Source organism: Amblyomma mixtum, chromosome 10, assembly GCF_055824585.1.
Source record: "Amblyomma mixtum isolate Tamu chromosome 10, ASM5582458v1, whole genome shotgun sequence".
Taxonomy (NCBI): Eukaryota; Metazoa; Arthropoda; class Arachnida; order Ixodida; family Ixodidae; genus Amblyomma; species Amblyomma mixtum.
The window spans coordinates 183,447,062-183,462,658 of record NC_143021.1 but is presented as its reverse complement, the minus strand read 5'-3'; the positions used below and the strand labels follow the sequence as shown (position 1 = coordinate 183,462,658).

Genomic DNA, 15,597 nt, shown 5'->3' with positions numbered 1-15,597 from the left:
CAAACTTTGACTCCTTTAGCGTTCATAATATGGCTTCAGGCGTACGACATGTACGACTTCCGGGCGTGTGCGGCGTCGCTGAGATGCTGTCGTGCCGTCGGGGATGACTTCATAATCGAGGTCGCCGACGCGACGGAGAACCCTATACGGACCAAAGTAGCGCCGCAACAACTTTCCACTCAATCCACGGCGGCGAACTGGTGTCCATATTAAAACTCGATCACCTGGATTGTAATGCGTGTCTCGTCGGCGCAGGTTGTAGCGTCGGGCGTCGGTGTGCTGCTGGTCTTGAATGCGAAGCCGCGCAAGTCGTCAGGTTTCCTCGGCGCGATGAAGGTAGACGGCGACGTGGAGGTTGTCTTCGTCGGAAACGTGCGGGAGCATTGCGTCGAGTGTTGTCGTGGCCTTCCTGCCGTATACCAGCTGGAATGGGGTAAACCTGGTTGTCTCCTGGACGGCAGTATTATAGGCGAAGATCACGTAGGGCAGAATGGAGTCCCACGTCTTGTGTTCGGCGTCGATGTACATGGAGAGCATGTCTGCGATGGTCTTGTTCAGACGCTCTGTGAGTCCGTTAGTTTGCGTATGATAGGCAGTTGTCCTCCGATGGCTTGTCTGACTGTAGTTTAAAATGGCTTGCGTCATCTGCGCTGTAAATGCCGTTCCTGTGTCTGTGCTGAGCACTTCGGGGGCGCCGTGTCGCAGGAGAATTTTTTCGACAAAAAACTTTGCAACTTCTGTTGCGGTACCACTAGGCAACGCTTTTGCTTCGGCGTAGCGGGTCATGTAGTCGGTGGCCACGATGATCCACTTGTTACCTGATGCTGAAGTCGGAAAGGGGCCGAGGAGGTCCATCCCCATTTGCTGAAAGGGCTTAGTTGGCGGTGGAATGGCGTTCAGGACTACGGCTGGTCTAGTCGGAGGCATTTTGCGTCGCTGACACTCACGGCACGTTTTCACGTAATGGGAAACATCGGCAGCTAGCCGCGGCCAATAGTAATTCTCCTTGATGCGGTGCAACGTGCGAGCAATCCCGAGATGCCCTGCAGTCGGTTCACCATGACATGCCTGCATAATTTCTTGCCTGAGAATTTTGGGCACGACAAGAATATGCACTGTCCTGTTGGGCGCGAAGTTCTTCTTCACGAGGACATTGTTGTGAAGGACAAAGGACGACAGTTGGCGCTTGAACCCCCGGGGAGGCGATGCGGTCTTGCCTTTCAAATAATCAACCAGGCTTTGCAACTCGGGATCCGATCGCTGCTGCTGCGCGAAACTGCTGGCGCTTACCGGTCCTAGGAAAGCGTCCTCGTCTTCCTCTTCCGGTGCTCCGTCTACGCGGGCTAGCGATAGGCAGTCTGCATCAGAATGCTTGCGGCCAGATTTGTAGACTACAGTTATGTCGAATTCTTGAAGACGCAGGTTCCAACGAGCAAGGCGGCCGGAGGGATCTTTCAAATTGGCCAGCCAGCACAGAGCATGGTGATCACTCACAACCTTGAATGGTCGTCCGTATAGGTAGGGGAGAAATTTGGACGCGGCCCAAATAATGGCGATACATTCTTTCTCTGTCGTCGAATAGTTGGCTTCGGCTCTCGACAGTGAACGGCTAGCGTACGCGATAACTTTCTCCTGTCTGCCATTTTTCTGAACGAGGACCGCTCCTCAGCCCACGCTGCTTGCATCGGTATGAACTTCGGTTTCGGCGTTTTCATCAAAGTGCCCGAGCACAGGAGGGGACTGTAAGCGGCGCTTCAGCTCGTTGAAAGCTTCCTCTTGCGGCCTTTCCCATTTAAAAGGCACGTCAGCCCTGGTAAGTTGGGTCAAAGGTTCAGCGATGCGCGAAAAGTTCTTGACGAATCGCCGGTAATAAGCGCACAATCCAAGTAATCTGCGTATAGCTTTCTTGTCACTAGGCTGTGGAAACTCTGCGATCGCAGCCGTCTTCTGGGGGTCTGGGCGAACTCCATCCTTGCTTACAACGTGACCAAGGAACAGCAGCTCCTCGCAGGCGAAGTGCCACTTCTCTGGTTTCAGTGTCAGGCCTGAAGACTTGATCGTTTCCAGCACTATCCCAAGCCTTCTGAGGTGGTCTTCAAAGCTTGAGGAGAAGACAACAACGTCATCTAAGTAGACTACACAAATCTGCCACTTCAAGCCTGCGAGCACCGTATCCATTACCCGCTGGAACGTCGCTGGGGCAGAGCAGAAGCCGAATGGCGTCACCTTGAACTCGAAGAGTCCGTCTGGTGTGATGAACGCAGTGTTCTCGCGATCTCTTTCGTCGACTTCAATTTGCCAGTAGCTGCTCTTCAGGTCCATCGATGAGAAGTACTTAGCGTTGCATAGCCGATCCAATGTGTCGTCGATGCGGGGGAGGGGGTAGACATCCTTCTTCGTAATGCTGTTCAGGCGGCGGTAATCGACGCAGAAGCGAAGGGTGCCGTCTTTCTTTTTCACTAGGACAACTGGTGCTGCCCAGGGGCTGCTTGGTGGCTGGATGACGTCGTCACATAGCATTTCCTCTACTTGCTTGCGGATAGCTTGGCGTTCTATCGGCGATACGCGGTAGGGGCTCTTCCGCAGTGGTCGGGCGTGTTCGTCTGTGCCAATACTGTGCTTGGCAAGCCGGGTTCGTCGCACATTCGATGCTGATGAGAAGCAATCGCTGTACCCTTGAAGAAGACTGCGTATTTGGTCTTGTCTGCTCCGGGGTTATGCCGGGTTGATGTCGAACGTGGGTTGATGGCCTTGGTGAGATGGTTCTGCGGGTTGGTCGGGGAAGGCAAATATGTCTCTTATGTCTGGCAGCTCGTCGAGAAAGGCAATCGTCTTACCTTTGTTTAGATGTCGGTATTCTTCGGTGAAGTTGGTTAACAGCACCTGGGCTTGGCCATTTCGGATTTCGGCCACTCTCCATGCGACGCCCAGTCCTCGATCCAGGAGTAATTGGTTATTCCCCTCGAGGACGCCTTCGGCATTTTCGATGTCTCCAGTACCTATGCAGACGAGGACACTTGATCGGGGCGGCACGCTGAATGCTTCGTCGAGGACGTTTAAGGCAACGTGATGAGTCCCGCTCGTCGGAACAGGTATGGCTTTGTCCGTGGAAAGCCTGATCGACTTAATCGAAGGTCGATGATCGCTCGATGTTCATTCAGGAGGTCCATTCCCAAAATCACGTCTCGCGAGCATTGCTGTAGGATCAGGAAGGTTGTCGCATAGGTTCTTCCGTTTACAGTAACTCTCGCGTTGCAGCGTCCTGACGGCGTAATCAGGTTGCCACCTGCGGTGCGGATCAGCGGGCCATCCAAAGTTGTTGTTACCTTCCTGAGTCGGACAGCGAGTGGGCCACTCATGACAGAGTAGTCAGCTCCCGTGTCGACCAAGGCAGTAACCGGGTGACCGTCGACCGTAAGTTCAAGTTCACTTGTTCTCGGCTTCGTCGAATAGTGCGGCTGCGGTGGGCGTACTCCGACGTTACTTGACTGGGTAGCGGTAAAAGTTTCAAGTCTGGCCGCGTCGTCGTCGTTGTCGTCGTCGTTGTCGGTGTTGTCGTCGGTGTTGTCGTCGGTGTCGTCGTCGTGGTCATAGCTGAGGCATGGATTTGGGTTGTCGTCGATGGGGAATCTTTGTACATGCGCTCGGAAGACACCTCACGTCCAGCGGCTGCTTTATTCAGTTTAACCTTCGGGGGCTGGGGGAGCGTCCACGCACTGCGTAGCCTCGGCTAGGAGATACCTAGCGCGGTGATGATGGCGACGGGGAACGTCATAGGCTGGGCGGTGAGCATTCTTCCCGCCGCAAAAAATCCTCGATTTCGGCTGGTCGCTGGCCGGGTCGGGGTCGTGGGGCGTCGTAAGAAAATCCACGGATGCCCATTCTCCTGTATGGGCAGTACCGGAGAATGTGACCGGCTTCGCCGCAGTGGAAGCATAGTGGGCGGCGCTGGTCGGGTGTTCTCCACTTGTCGCATTTCCTCGGCTGCGCGCGTCGCTCGTAGGACGGGCGGGTTGGGACGAGTGGGCGGCGGTCCAACGCAGCTGGCTGAGGGCGATAGGGGCTTCGGTCCCGTCGTCGTGGGGCAGGACGGCGCACAGCTGCGGCGAAAGTCATGGCTGGGGGCCGCAGAGGCTGCGTGGTTGTCGGCGTCACACCCAAGGACTGTTGAACCTCATCCCGGATGACGTCTGCCAGCGATGAAAGCTGCGGACGCGTTCCCGTTGGCAGCAATCGTCGGAGCTCTTCTCGCACAATTTCACGTATAACCTCCCGTAGGTTATCGTTGTTAGCGGTGTCCATGTAGCTTGCTGACAAAAAGCGCTGCTGGCGGTCATACTGGCGGGCTCTGGCATCAAGAGTTTTTTCAATGGTGAATGCCTCTTCGACGAATTCCGCGACGCTTTTGGGTGGGTTCCGTACGAGGCCCGCAAAGAGTTGCTCTTTGGCTCCTCGCATAAGAAGCTTTACTTTTTCTTCTTCTTTCATGTCTGCGTCGGCACGCCGGAAGAGACGCTTCATCTCCTCAGTGTGCATTGCAACGGTCTCGTTTGGATGTTGTATGCGAGACTGTAGCAGCTTCTGGGCTCTCTCCTTTCGCACGACATTCGTGAAGGTCTTCAGAAGATGCTCCTTGAAGGTTTCCCAGTTCGTAAGGCTAGCTTCCTCATTCTCAAACCAGATTCTTGCTGGTCCCTCCAAGGCGAAAAAGACGTACCTAAGTTTCGTAGCATCATCCCAGTTGTTGAAGACAGCCACGCGGTCGAACTATTCCAGCCATTCTTCGGGGTCGGCTCCAGGCGAAGCGTCGGACGTCGGTGGTACCCGGGGCTGCTGAAGAATGATTGGAGTCGTCGTCTGGGGCAAACTCATGGTGGACGTTGCTACTGGTTTTCGCTTCCGGGTAGGGTCCGGCAGAATCCCGAACTCAGGTGCGTCCCCTAGCAGGCGTCGGCTTGCGCGGTGGACTGGAGTCAGGTCTTGCGGTGAATGACTCAGAGGGCTAGCGTCACGACTTGTAGGGGGTGTCCTGAACACAGAAGGCTATCCAGCACCTCCACCAGATGTCACGTTGTAGTGACGGCAGTCCAGCGATCACGAAGACACCAACAAGACTTGGAAAGGAAGCTCTTTATTTGGGCTGACTTGCGCCCGCAAAAGAAATGAATCACTGTGCGGCGTCATAAGCAACAAACGTGCTCGTCAGTGGTCGAACTAGGAATGCCCGCTGCTCGCGGCATCGTTCAATTTAAAGGCGGCAAGGAAACTTCGAGATAACAGGTCGAGATCATCAAGAGTAATCTGGAAACACGTAGATGCAGCATAGAGAAAGATATTGGTAAAGAGCGGACACTCCCATAGGGCCCAGCGGCCCATTTGACTGCAGCGCACCAAGCGGGTGGAGTCTCATAACATCCGGTTTCGGTTTCAACGCGCGCAGTTTGAATGGCTGCATGCGCTGCGCCTCGCTGCCAGGGACGACTTCCGGTTCCGGTTTCAGGGGCGCGCGGTTTGAATGTTAGCATACGCCGCGCCCCGCTGCGCCGTTGGCAGCGTATAATTAAATAGATTTCGAGTGCTTTTGACCAGCCATGAACGCAGCTGCATCACAGCCTTTGCCAAATATTAGCACTCCACAAAAGACACCAGGTTTTGAGTGAAATGAGAACATTTATTTTGTGCAACATAAACAAAGCCGTGGGATGCGGAAGATGGTTCCTGGCCTCCTGCTCAAGGTGATCCTGTTGCGGCACCACGGCACACAGCAGGTGTTGCCGACGGGTGGCATCACCTGAAAAATTCGCAAGTATGGTCATTCTCAGTCTCCTTATATTGTAACTCTAAACAGTGAAAAGGTGCGAAAGCGGCGAGGGAACGAAATTACGAGCGGAGTAAACATGTTTTTGCGAAACTCGCGTGCTGAACGTCGTTGCGCAAAGTACAATACACATACCCTACTACACGGCAGATACCAATCAGCTTTTTGCAAGCATTTCTACATTCCCCGACGTTATTGTCTACCTTCTAAAACCTAGGTGGACAGCAGAGTACGCGGTTTGTTCGAGAATATTTCGTACAAAGACGGCCACAACACGGACTACGAACCAGAAGTACACAATGTGTTAGGAGCACTGAGAAATACACGGGTGCCACGTATGTTTTAAGAAGCATAGAAAATTAAACTATCGGCGGAACAGTTCTTGGTTTTCAAGCTCTTTAGAGTTTAGAAAGCCCGACGCGTTGCCTTTTTTTGCCGGTTTTCAAAAGCGCATCCCTGTGTTGTCAATGCACGGGCGAAATGTGCGTTTCCACGAGCGCAGATAACGGACTCTTTCACACGTACTACATACATACATACGTACTACAAGAGTAAGGTTTGAGCTTTTCGTGCGTCATCTTTTTTTTCCACCAGTCTTGAAAACTACGGTCCCGTACTTGCTGCGCGGGAACGGTCGTCTTCGCCGTTCGCCCACTTTCAAGAAAGTACATTTTAACCTTACACTGACAAATGTCACCCATAAGAAGTTACATATTGTCGGGGGCCATACAAAAACGTGACGTCCCGAGAAAGCGCGAAACCAAGCAAAACTAACCGCTAGGCACAGCGCGTCGGGCCACAGGCCGTGGGCAGGTTTTTTTTTGTTGTTTCTACGCACCGACCGGCGAGGCTGCATCATGCAGCATCATTCCTCCCGCCGCTCCCGCCACGGCGTAGCATGACACAGCGTGCGCGCGCCCTTCACAACTGCGCCGGCGTACTAAGCTAGAGTGCTCGAAATGCAGCGTAATTTTGCATAAAGTGCTTGAAATATAGCGTACTTTTGCAAAAACAAAACATTCCTTCCTTGACGTTGTCACAAACTGCAAGAATGGCGTGAACAACAGCCGGCTGGCCACAGAGCGAGCGCGCCGCTTCACGAACTGCGGACAGGCAACGGCGGCCGGCGCGGCCGCCTAAATTGCATGAAATACAGCATACTTCCACAAATATACATTTCTCACCTTGCCGCCGTCATAAACAGGAGGAGTTCTGCGTCGAAGGGCAAGAGAGACGAAAAAAATTGCGGTCTGCCCGCACGAACAAATACGCCGCACGCTTTCACGCGCACAAAACAGCCCCCACGACGCTCGGTTGTCTGCCACTCGGATGGGTCTGAGCCAAGGTAGATGTCTGAGCCGCCGCGCCGGCTACCCGCCCGCGCGCGCGCGCGCGTTTAGAGACTGGTGGCGCCATCCTGGAGTTGGAAGATTATCTAGTGGAGGAGGAGGATTGCGCGTCATTTCCTGGGGCCAGATTTCGCCGAGTGTCCGCTCTTTACCAATATCTTTCTCTATGGATGCAGCTCGGCATGGCTGTGATCAATCGAGATTAGTCCGGTCGCTTCTCGTGTCACGAACACAAATGACAACATCCCTTTCCTGCGGCCTTGCGCGAACGAACAGACACTACAATGATACGTGGCAATATGGTCTCTTAGTATAGCAAGGTATCAACCCAAAGCACTTGGTCATTTGCGCAGTCCACAACAGAACGTGCGGCAAGTGTCGTTTTTCATAATTCTGATTTATTACATCAACCAAAGAAATCCAGTAAAAAAGCACACAGACAAAAATGCATGTCACAGGCAGCACGAACAGTCGCACTCTTTAAGCTGACTAATGGTTTCAATGGTAGCAGCGCAGACAGGGAAGACCCCTGAAGTACTACAAATGTTGCCAGTTGGAAAATTTAAATGCACAAAACATGCTATGGCATCTTCAATTCTCGCAAAAATGACATCCAGCTGGCGCACCAAGGTGCACAAAGGGCATAGAGCACTAGGACTACTCTTCACGCATACGGTTCGAAGTGCTTGGAACAAACCCTCAGGAATAGCAGCTGGCACGGCGTATTGTTCAGGCTGAGGTTGTGATAGAACTGCATCCATGTTTCACCTGGCCGTGATGCAGCACGCACGTTATGCAACTGCACCGAAATGAATCCATGTACTGCAAACGTCAATGTGTCGGGATTCCTTTCACCTAAATGCAATACATTATATCTTAACTATGCCAGTAAATACTCGCGGCATGCCTTCGCGCCTCACAGTGCGGTTATGATTTCTTTGATACCACGCGGGTAGCTGCTTTTGTATGCTCAACAGGATACAGAGCGAGTGACGAGAGCGAAGCAGCTAAATGAGTTTAAAACTACATTGACTGATATATATATATATATATATATATATATATATATATATATAGGTACAGTATTACGACAAACGCGACTGTTCTTTTAACGTTTATTTTGCCAACAGTTTCGGGAATGGTATTTCCTTCGTCAGGGCAGGCTTACAATGAATCCGTTTCGTCAATATAAGGACACAGAACAAGCGAGGAGGTATAATCTCCGCCCTCTAAACAACTTGAGAATGAGGGCAGGGGACCGTATAATAGGCAGCACGACAAGTCTCAAACGGGCCGCGGCTGAACAACAACCAGAAAAAACAAACGGGGAGGTGGACATGGTAAAGTAGTAGCAAAGAACGAGCCTGAACAGCACAGCGATAGAAGGGGCAAAAGAGCGTTAGACCCGGCTCTCGGCGCACACGGAAGCCGCTACCCCCCCCCCCCCCCCCGCCCCCCCCTCCAAATACGCGCACACCCCCGCAAGACGCCGCCGGGTCCGAGCGGGCGGCCCGTATCAGGTATCCTGAGACGCTTGCAAGGGACGCGTTCGAGAGACGGCCAACACACACTTGTTAACCGCTGCAACGGCAACTTGCGACTGTGCCCTCTGTGTATTTTTGCTTCATTTCGTCGCTTTGCTCTGCTGTCGGGCCTTTCTACCAGACAATCTGGCGCCCCTTTTCCCATAAATATACTAGGCGGTCCAAAACCGAGTCCCGCAGTGAGCTTCCCGTGAAAAAACAGCGTCCGTCGGGTAAAATACTGAGCTAGCCCGAGCGCGTAATGGGAAGGCAAAGATGAATTTGGGGGGAACAAAACAAAAGAAGGGAAGAGCAGAAAAAAATAGCTCTAGAAATGTTTAAAGAAAATGTAACACAGAAAATGTTAACGCACACACAGGAAGAGAAAAGAGAAAAAGAAAAACTTCTGATTAAATGTGGCGCCAAACAAGTATGACATGGTGAGAGCACTTTGATAAAGTTGGGCGCAGTGCATGTGGTTTCGAGATTTGCATGCACACGCAGGTTAAATCCTTCTGAGATTTTTCGAGTTGAGTCGATGTTGGTGTAAGTAAATAACAAATGACAAGAAATGAAAATAAAAATGGGACGGAGAATAAAAAATTGAGCACAAGAAGTTATACAAAGGTTAACAAATTAAAAATAATAATAATACAAGTGTGCGGAAAACGCGAAAGGTCTGCGGCCCGCGGAGCTGCCGCGTGGTCCCAATGATCTAGGTGATATATCAAAGGTGTCTATTTGGAATGGAACGTGGATGCTGGCAGGAGGTTGGACAAAAAAGTACTCAGCAAATAAACTGCCAGATTCCCTGCCATTTCAAAGTGTGTCTGCAGTTGTCAAGAAAAAACAAGTTCAGGCGTATTCTGATAATAACGCTGTCCAAGGCCTATGACCTTCGGAATTTCCTACGTTGGCTCCTTTAAGCAGGAAAGTCTCCCGGGAGTAGCGTTCATGCCATGAGAGAACGTGCCGAATTTATGAATGAAGTACGATTCCCTTTGTTCCCTGTAATATGTGTTAGGGAACCCGGACTGGAGAAGGATTACATGGATGTTTTCAAAACTGTGCAGGGGCAGACGCAGGTGCCTGGAAAGGGGCAAGTTGGGCAAGGGTGACACATGCGCTTTGTGGTTGTTGAAGCGGAAACGAAATGTTGTCTTGGTCTGACCAATGTACTCCTCCCCACACACCTCGCATTGAAGTTTGTAGATAACATTGCTCGAATCGCAGTCGAGGTCTTCATTTATGTGAAACGTAAAGCCATCGGACTTGGATTTTGCCAGTTTGGTGTCGCAAATGTGCGGACACACCTTGCAACGGGGTTTTCCGCATGGGTGGCATCCACCTCGGGCAGCGGTCTTCTTAGTTTTCGCGTTGACAAGCAAGTCTCTCAAATTCTTGTCCCTGCGGTACACCACTCGGGGTGGTTCCTGGAATATTAGTGACAGCCTATTATTCTGTCGGATTATATTAAAATGACGGCTTAGTATGTTGTTTACCCTGGGAGCAGTTGCGGAGTAAGTAAGGATTAGGTTTGTTTTGCTGTCTTTTTTCACCTTGTTCTCTGCCAAGATGGAAGAACGATCTAGGCTGCGAGCGCGTTGAATCGCGTCTTCGACTATTTCCCCCGGGTATTTTTGTCGTGACAAAGCGTCCTTGAGAGTCCCCGTATGCTGATCAAATTCCTCGGTTGTAGAACATATTCTTCGGTATCTGTGAGCCTGAGAATATGGAATACTTGTTTTGCAGTGCTTCGGGTGGCTACTGTGAAAATGGAGATACTGCTGCCTATCCGTTGGTTTTCTGTATAGGGTAGTCGAAAGGCAGTTGCCGTCTACCGATATTTCCACGTCGAGAAAGTTAATCTTTGAGTCGGAGATACAGTGGGTAAACCTAATGGAGGGATGCAGGGTATTAAACTGCGCAATGAAGTCCAGCAGGCTCGCTTCATCATGTTTCCATACAAGAAAGATGTCGTCTAGGAAACGCTTGTAGAAAAGTGGTTTTTTTGGCTGTTCCTCAAGGAAGGGAATTTCTAGTGACGCCATAAAGATGCTGGCATAGCTAGGGGCCATTTTTGTGCCCATCGCAGTACCGCTTGTTTGGAGGTAGTGCTCGCCATCAAATTCAAAATTGTTGGAATTTAGGACCAGTTCAAGAAGGCCAGAAAGGGTTCCACCGTCCAAATCAACCAAAGAGTTTGAGCTTTCGAATGCTGCCAGCGTTGCTGCTATGCCGTCTGCGTGCGGAATATTTGTATACAGGGAGCAAACATCCATGGTCGCCAGAAGGCCTCCTGTGGGGATGGTCAGGTTTGAAATCTCCCGAAGGAAATGGCTTGTGTCTTTGATGTACGAGGGAAAACGGGGAGGGATGTCCTTGATGAGAAAACTAATGAAATTTGATATGTTCTCCGTCACTGCCCCGTTGCTGGACACAATTGGACGGCCATGATGGTTAACTTTATGTATTTTAGGGAGGAGATAAAACCGGCCTGGAGCTGGATTGCTCGGCGACATTGATTTTAACATTGCCTGAGTTATTCTACCGTCCTTAGCGAGTCCAGCAAGAGAGTCCTCTATTTCTGTCCCCAGTTGGCGTGTGGGGTCGTTCGGAAGCTTTCTGTAAAACTGAGGATCATTGAGCTGGCGGTGGCCTTCTTTTAAATATTCTGATTTGTCCAGGATTACTATAGCTCCACCCTTGTCAGCCGGTTTTATTACTATATTTTCGTCTTTACGCAACGTTTCCAAAGCCTGTCGTTCTTCGTTCGAGAGATTGTTGCGAACCGGACGTTGTTTTCCATACGCCCTTATTATGTCCTTCTGCACCGCAGATATATACATATCAAGGTGTCTGTCACGTTGTTCGCTCGGTGTCCACAACTTCTCTGACACGGTTGGAATCGTTTGTTGTCTGTCGCTGGTGTTTTCGTGGAAATACTCCCTAAGCCGGAGGTTTCGCGCGAAATTGTCCAGATCCTGAAAAAGTTGAAACTCATTGAACCCACCAGATGCTGGACAAAAAGTTAAACCTTTGGAGAGGAGGCTGAGTTCGGCAGGTGTGAGAATCTTTTGTGAAAAATTAACCACGTTTGTGTTTCCACCAGCTGTTTCATAGTTCTCAGCCGCGGACCTCGTATCGACAACACCCCGAGAAATATGAGCAGTTATGTCATTGTGTCATGTATATATCTGCGGTGCAGAAGGACATAATAAGGGCGTATGGAAAACAACGTCCGGTTCGCAACAATCTCTCGAACGAAGAACGACAGGCTTTGGAAACGTTGCGTAAAGACGAAAATATAGTAATAAAACCGGCTGACAAGGGTGGAGCTATAGTAATCCTGGACAAATCAGAATATTTAAAAGAAGGCCACCGCCAGCTCAATGATCCTCAGTTTTACAGAAAGCTTCCGAACGACCCCACACGCCAACTGGGGACAGAAATAGAGGACTCTCTTGCTGGACTCGCTAAGGACGGTAGAATAACTCAGGCAATGTTAAAATCAATGTCGCCGAGCAATCCAGCTCCAGGCCGGTTTTATCTCCTCCCTAAAATACATAAAGTTAACCATCCTGGCCGTCCAATTGTGTCCAGCAACGGGGCAGTGACGGAGAACATATCAAATTTCATTAGTTTTCTCATCAAGGACATCCCTCCCCGTTTTCCCTCGTACATCAAAGACACAAGCCATTTCCTTCGGGAGATTTCAAACCTGACCATCCCCACAGGAGGCCTTCTGGCGACCATGGATGTTTGCTCCCTGTATACAAATATTCCGCACGCAGACGGCATAGCAGCAACGCTGGCAGCATTCGAAAGCTCAAACTCTTTGGTTGATTTGGACGGTGGAACCCTTTCTGGCCTTCTTGAACTGGTCCTAAATTCCAACAATTTTGAATTTGATGGCGAGCACTACCTCCAAACAAGCGGTACTGCGATGGGCACAAAAATGGCCCCTAGCTATGCCAGCATCTTTATGGCGTCACTAGAAATTCCCTTCCTTGAGGAACAGCCAAAAAAACCACTTTTCTACAAGCGTTTCCTAGACGACATCTTTCTTGTATGGAAACATGATGAAGCGAGCCTGCTGGACTTCATTGCGCAGTTTAATACCCTGCATCCCTCCATTAGGTTTACCCACTGTATCTCCGACTCAAAGATTAACTTTCTCGACGTGGAAATATCGGTAGACGGCAACTGCCTTTCGACTACCCTATACAGAAAACCAACGGATAGGCAGCAGTATCTCCATTTTCACAGTAGCCACCCGAAGCACTGCAAAACAAGTATTCCATATTCTCAGGCTCACAGATACCGAAGAATATGTTCTACAACCGAGGAATTTGATCAGCATACGGGGACTCTCAAGGACGCTTTGTCACGACAAAAATACCCGGGGGAAATAGTCGAAGACGCGATTCAACGCGCTCGCAGCCTAGATCGTTCTTCCATCTTGGCAGAGAACAAGGTGAAAAAAGACAGCAAAACAAACCTAATCCTTACTTACTCCGCAACTGCTCCCAGGGTAAACAACATACTAAGCCGTCATTTTAATATAATCCGACAGAGTAATAGGCTGTCACTAATATTCCAGGAACCACCCCGAGTGGTGTACCGCAGGGACAAGGATTTGAGAGACTTGCTTGTCAACGCGAAAACTAAGAAGACCGCTGCCCGAGGTGGATGCCACCCATGCGGAAAACCCCGTTGCAAGGTGTGTCCGCACATTTGCGACACCAAACTGGCAAAATCCAAGTCCGATGGCTTTACGTTTCACATAAATGAAGACCTCGACTGCGATTCGAGCAATGTTATCTACAAACTTCAATGCGAGGTGTGTGGGGAGGAGTACATTGGTCAGACCAAGACAACATTTCGTTTCCGCTTCAACAACCACAAAGCGCATGTGTCATCCCTGCCCAACTTGCCCCTTTCCAGGCACCTGCGTCTGCCCCTGCACAGTTTTGAAACCATCCGTGTAATCCTTCTCCAGTCCGGGTTCCCTAACACATATTACAGGGAACAAAGGGAATCGTACTTCATTCATAAATTCGGCACGTTCTCTCATGGCATGAACGCTACTCCCGGGAGACTTTCCTGCTTAAAGGAGCCAACGTAGGAAATTCCGAAGGTCATAGGCCTTGGACAGCGTTATTATCAGAATACGCCTGAACTTGTTTTTTCTTGACAACTGCAGACACACTTTGAAATGGCAGGGAATCTGGCAGTTTATTTGCTGAGTACTTTTTTGTCCAACCTCCTGCCAGCATCCACGTTCCATTCCAAATAGACACCTTTGATATATCACCTAGATCATTGGGACCACGCGGCAGCTCCGCGGGCCGCAGACCTTTCGCGTTTTCCGCACACTTGTATTATTATTATTTTTAATTTGTTAACCTTTGTATAACTTCTTGTGCTCAATTTTTTATTCTCCGTCCCATTTTTATTTTCATTTCTTGTCATTTGTTATTTACTTACACCAACATCGACTCAACTCGAAAAATCTCAGAAGGATTTAACCTGCGTGTGCATGCAAATCTCGAAACCACATGCACTGCGCCCAACTTTATCAAAGTGCTCTTACCATGTCATACTTGTTTGGCGCCACATTTAATCAGAAGTTTTTCTTTTTCTCTTTTCTCTTCCTGTGTGTGCGTTAACATTTTCTGTGTTACATTTTCTTTAAACATTTCTAGAGCTATTTTTTTTCTGCTCTTCCCTTCTTTTGTTTTGTTCCCCCCAAATTCATCTTTGCCTTCCCATTACGCGCTCGGGCTAGCTCAGTATTTTACCCGACGGACGCTGTTTTTTCACGGGAAGCTCACTGCGGGACTCGGTTTTGGACCGCCTAGTATATTTATGGGAAAAGGGGCGCCAGATTGTCTGGTAGAAAGGCCCGACAGCAGAGCAAAGCGATGAAATGAAGCAAAAATACACAGAGGGCACAGTCGCAAGTTGCCGTTGCAGCGGTTAACAAGTGTGTGTTGGCCGTCTCTCGAACGCGTCCCTTGCAAGCGTCTCAGGATACCTGATACGGGCCGCCCGCTCGGACCCGGCGGCGTCTTGCGGGGGTGTGCGCGTATTTGGAGGGGGGGGCGGGGGGGGGGTAGCGGCTTCCGTGTGCGCCGAGAGCCGGGTCTAACGCTCTTTTGCCCCTTCTATCGCTTTGCTGTTCAGGCTCGTTCTTTGCTACTACTTTACCATTTCCACCTCCCCGTTTGTTTTTTCTGGTTGTTGTTCAGCCGCGGCCCGTTTGAGACTTGTCGTGCTGCCTATTATACGGTCCCCTGCCCTCATTCTCAAGTTTGTTTAGAGGGCGGAGATTATACCTCCTCGCTTGTTCTGTGTCCTTATATTGACGAAACGGATTCATTGTAAGCCTGCCCTGACGAAGGGAATACCATTCCCGAAACTGTTGGCAAAATAAACGTTAAAAGAACAGTCGCGTTTGTCGTAATACTGTACCTAAACTAGTAAACTGGGCCATTGGAACCCCTACTGAATACTATATATATATATATATATATATATATATATATATATATATATATATATATATATATATATATATATATATATATATATGTAGAACGGCAATAACTACTGCTGACCGAATTCAGTTAAGGCACCATAAAGGTGGCGCACATATATTTGTTTGAGTTTCAACATTGGCAGTTCGAACGGGATCCTCATATTGGTTTTACGATGTTGGAAAACCAATTAATGACATGCTCAGAGCTGTTAGGTAGCAAAGTTGATTTTTAATTGGCCTTGCCGTCTCTAGAAGGCACATGGTTTCTCCTGAGAGCCGGATATCAAGTTCACATTCGTGACAGTCGTCTGCACGAACCCAACTATAATAATACAAATGATGGGCCTCTTTCGCACCCCATTG

General features: G+C 49.8%; 1 long non-coding RNA gene across 1 annotated transcript; it reads right to left on the bottom strand.

Annotated features, from left to right (window-relative positions):
* Nucleotides 1–5,650: 5,650 nt before the first annotated feature.
* On the bottom strand, nucleotides 5,651–7,130 carry LOC149327915 (uncharacterized). Its single transcript, XR_016286107.1, has 2 exons — nucleotides 7,003–7,130; nucleotides 5,651–5,791 (listed from the first exon to the last, which is right to left on the bottom strand). It is a non-coding gene; the product is annotated as an uncharacterized LOC149327915 (long non-coding RNA).
* Nucleotides 7,131–15,597: the final 8,467 nt, after the last annotated feature.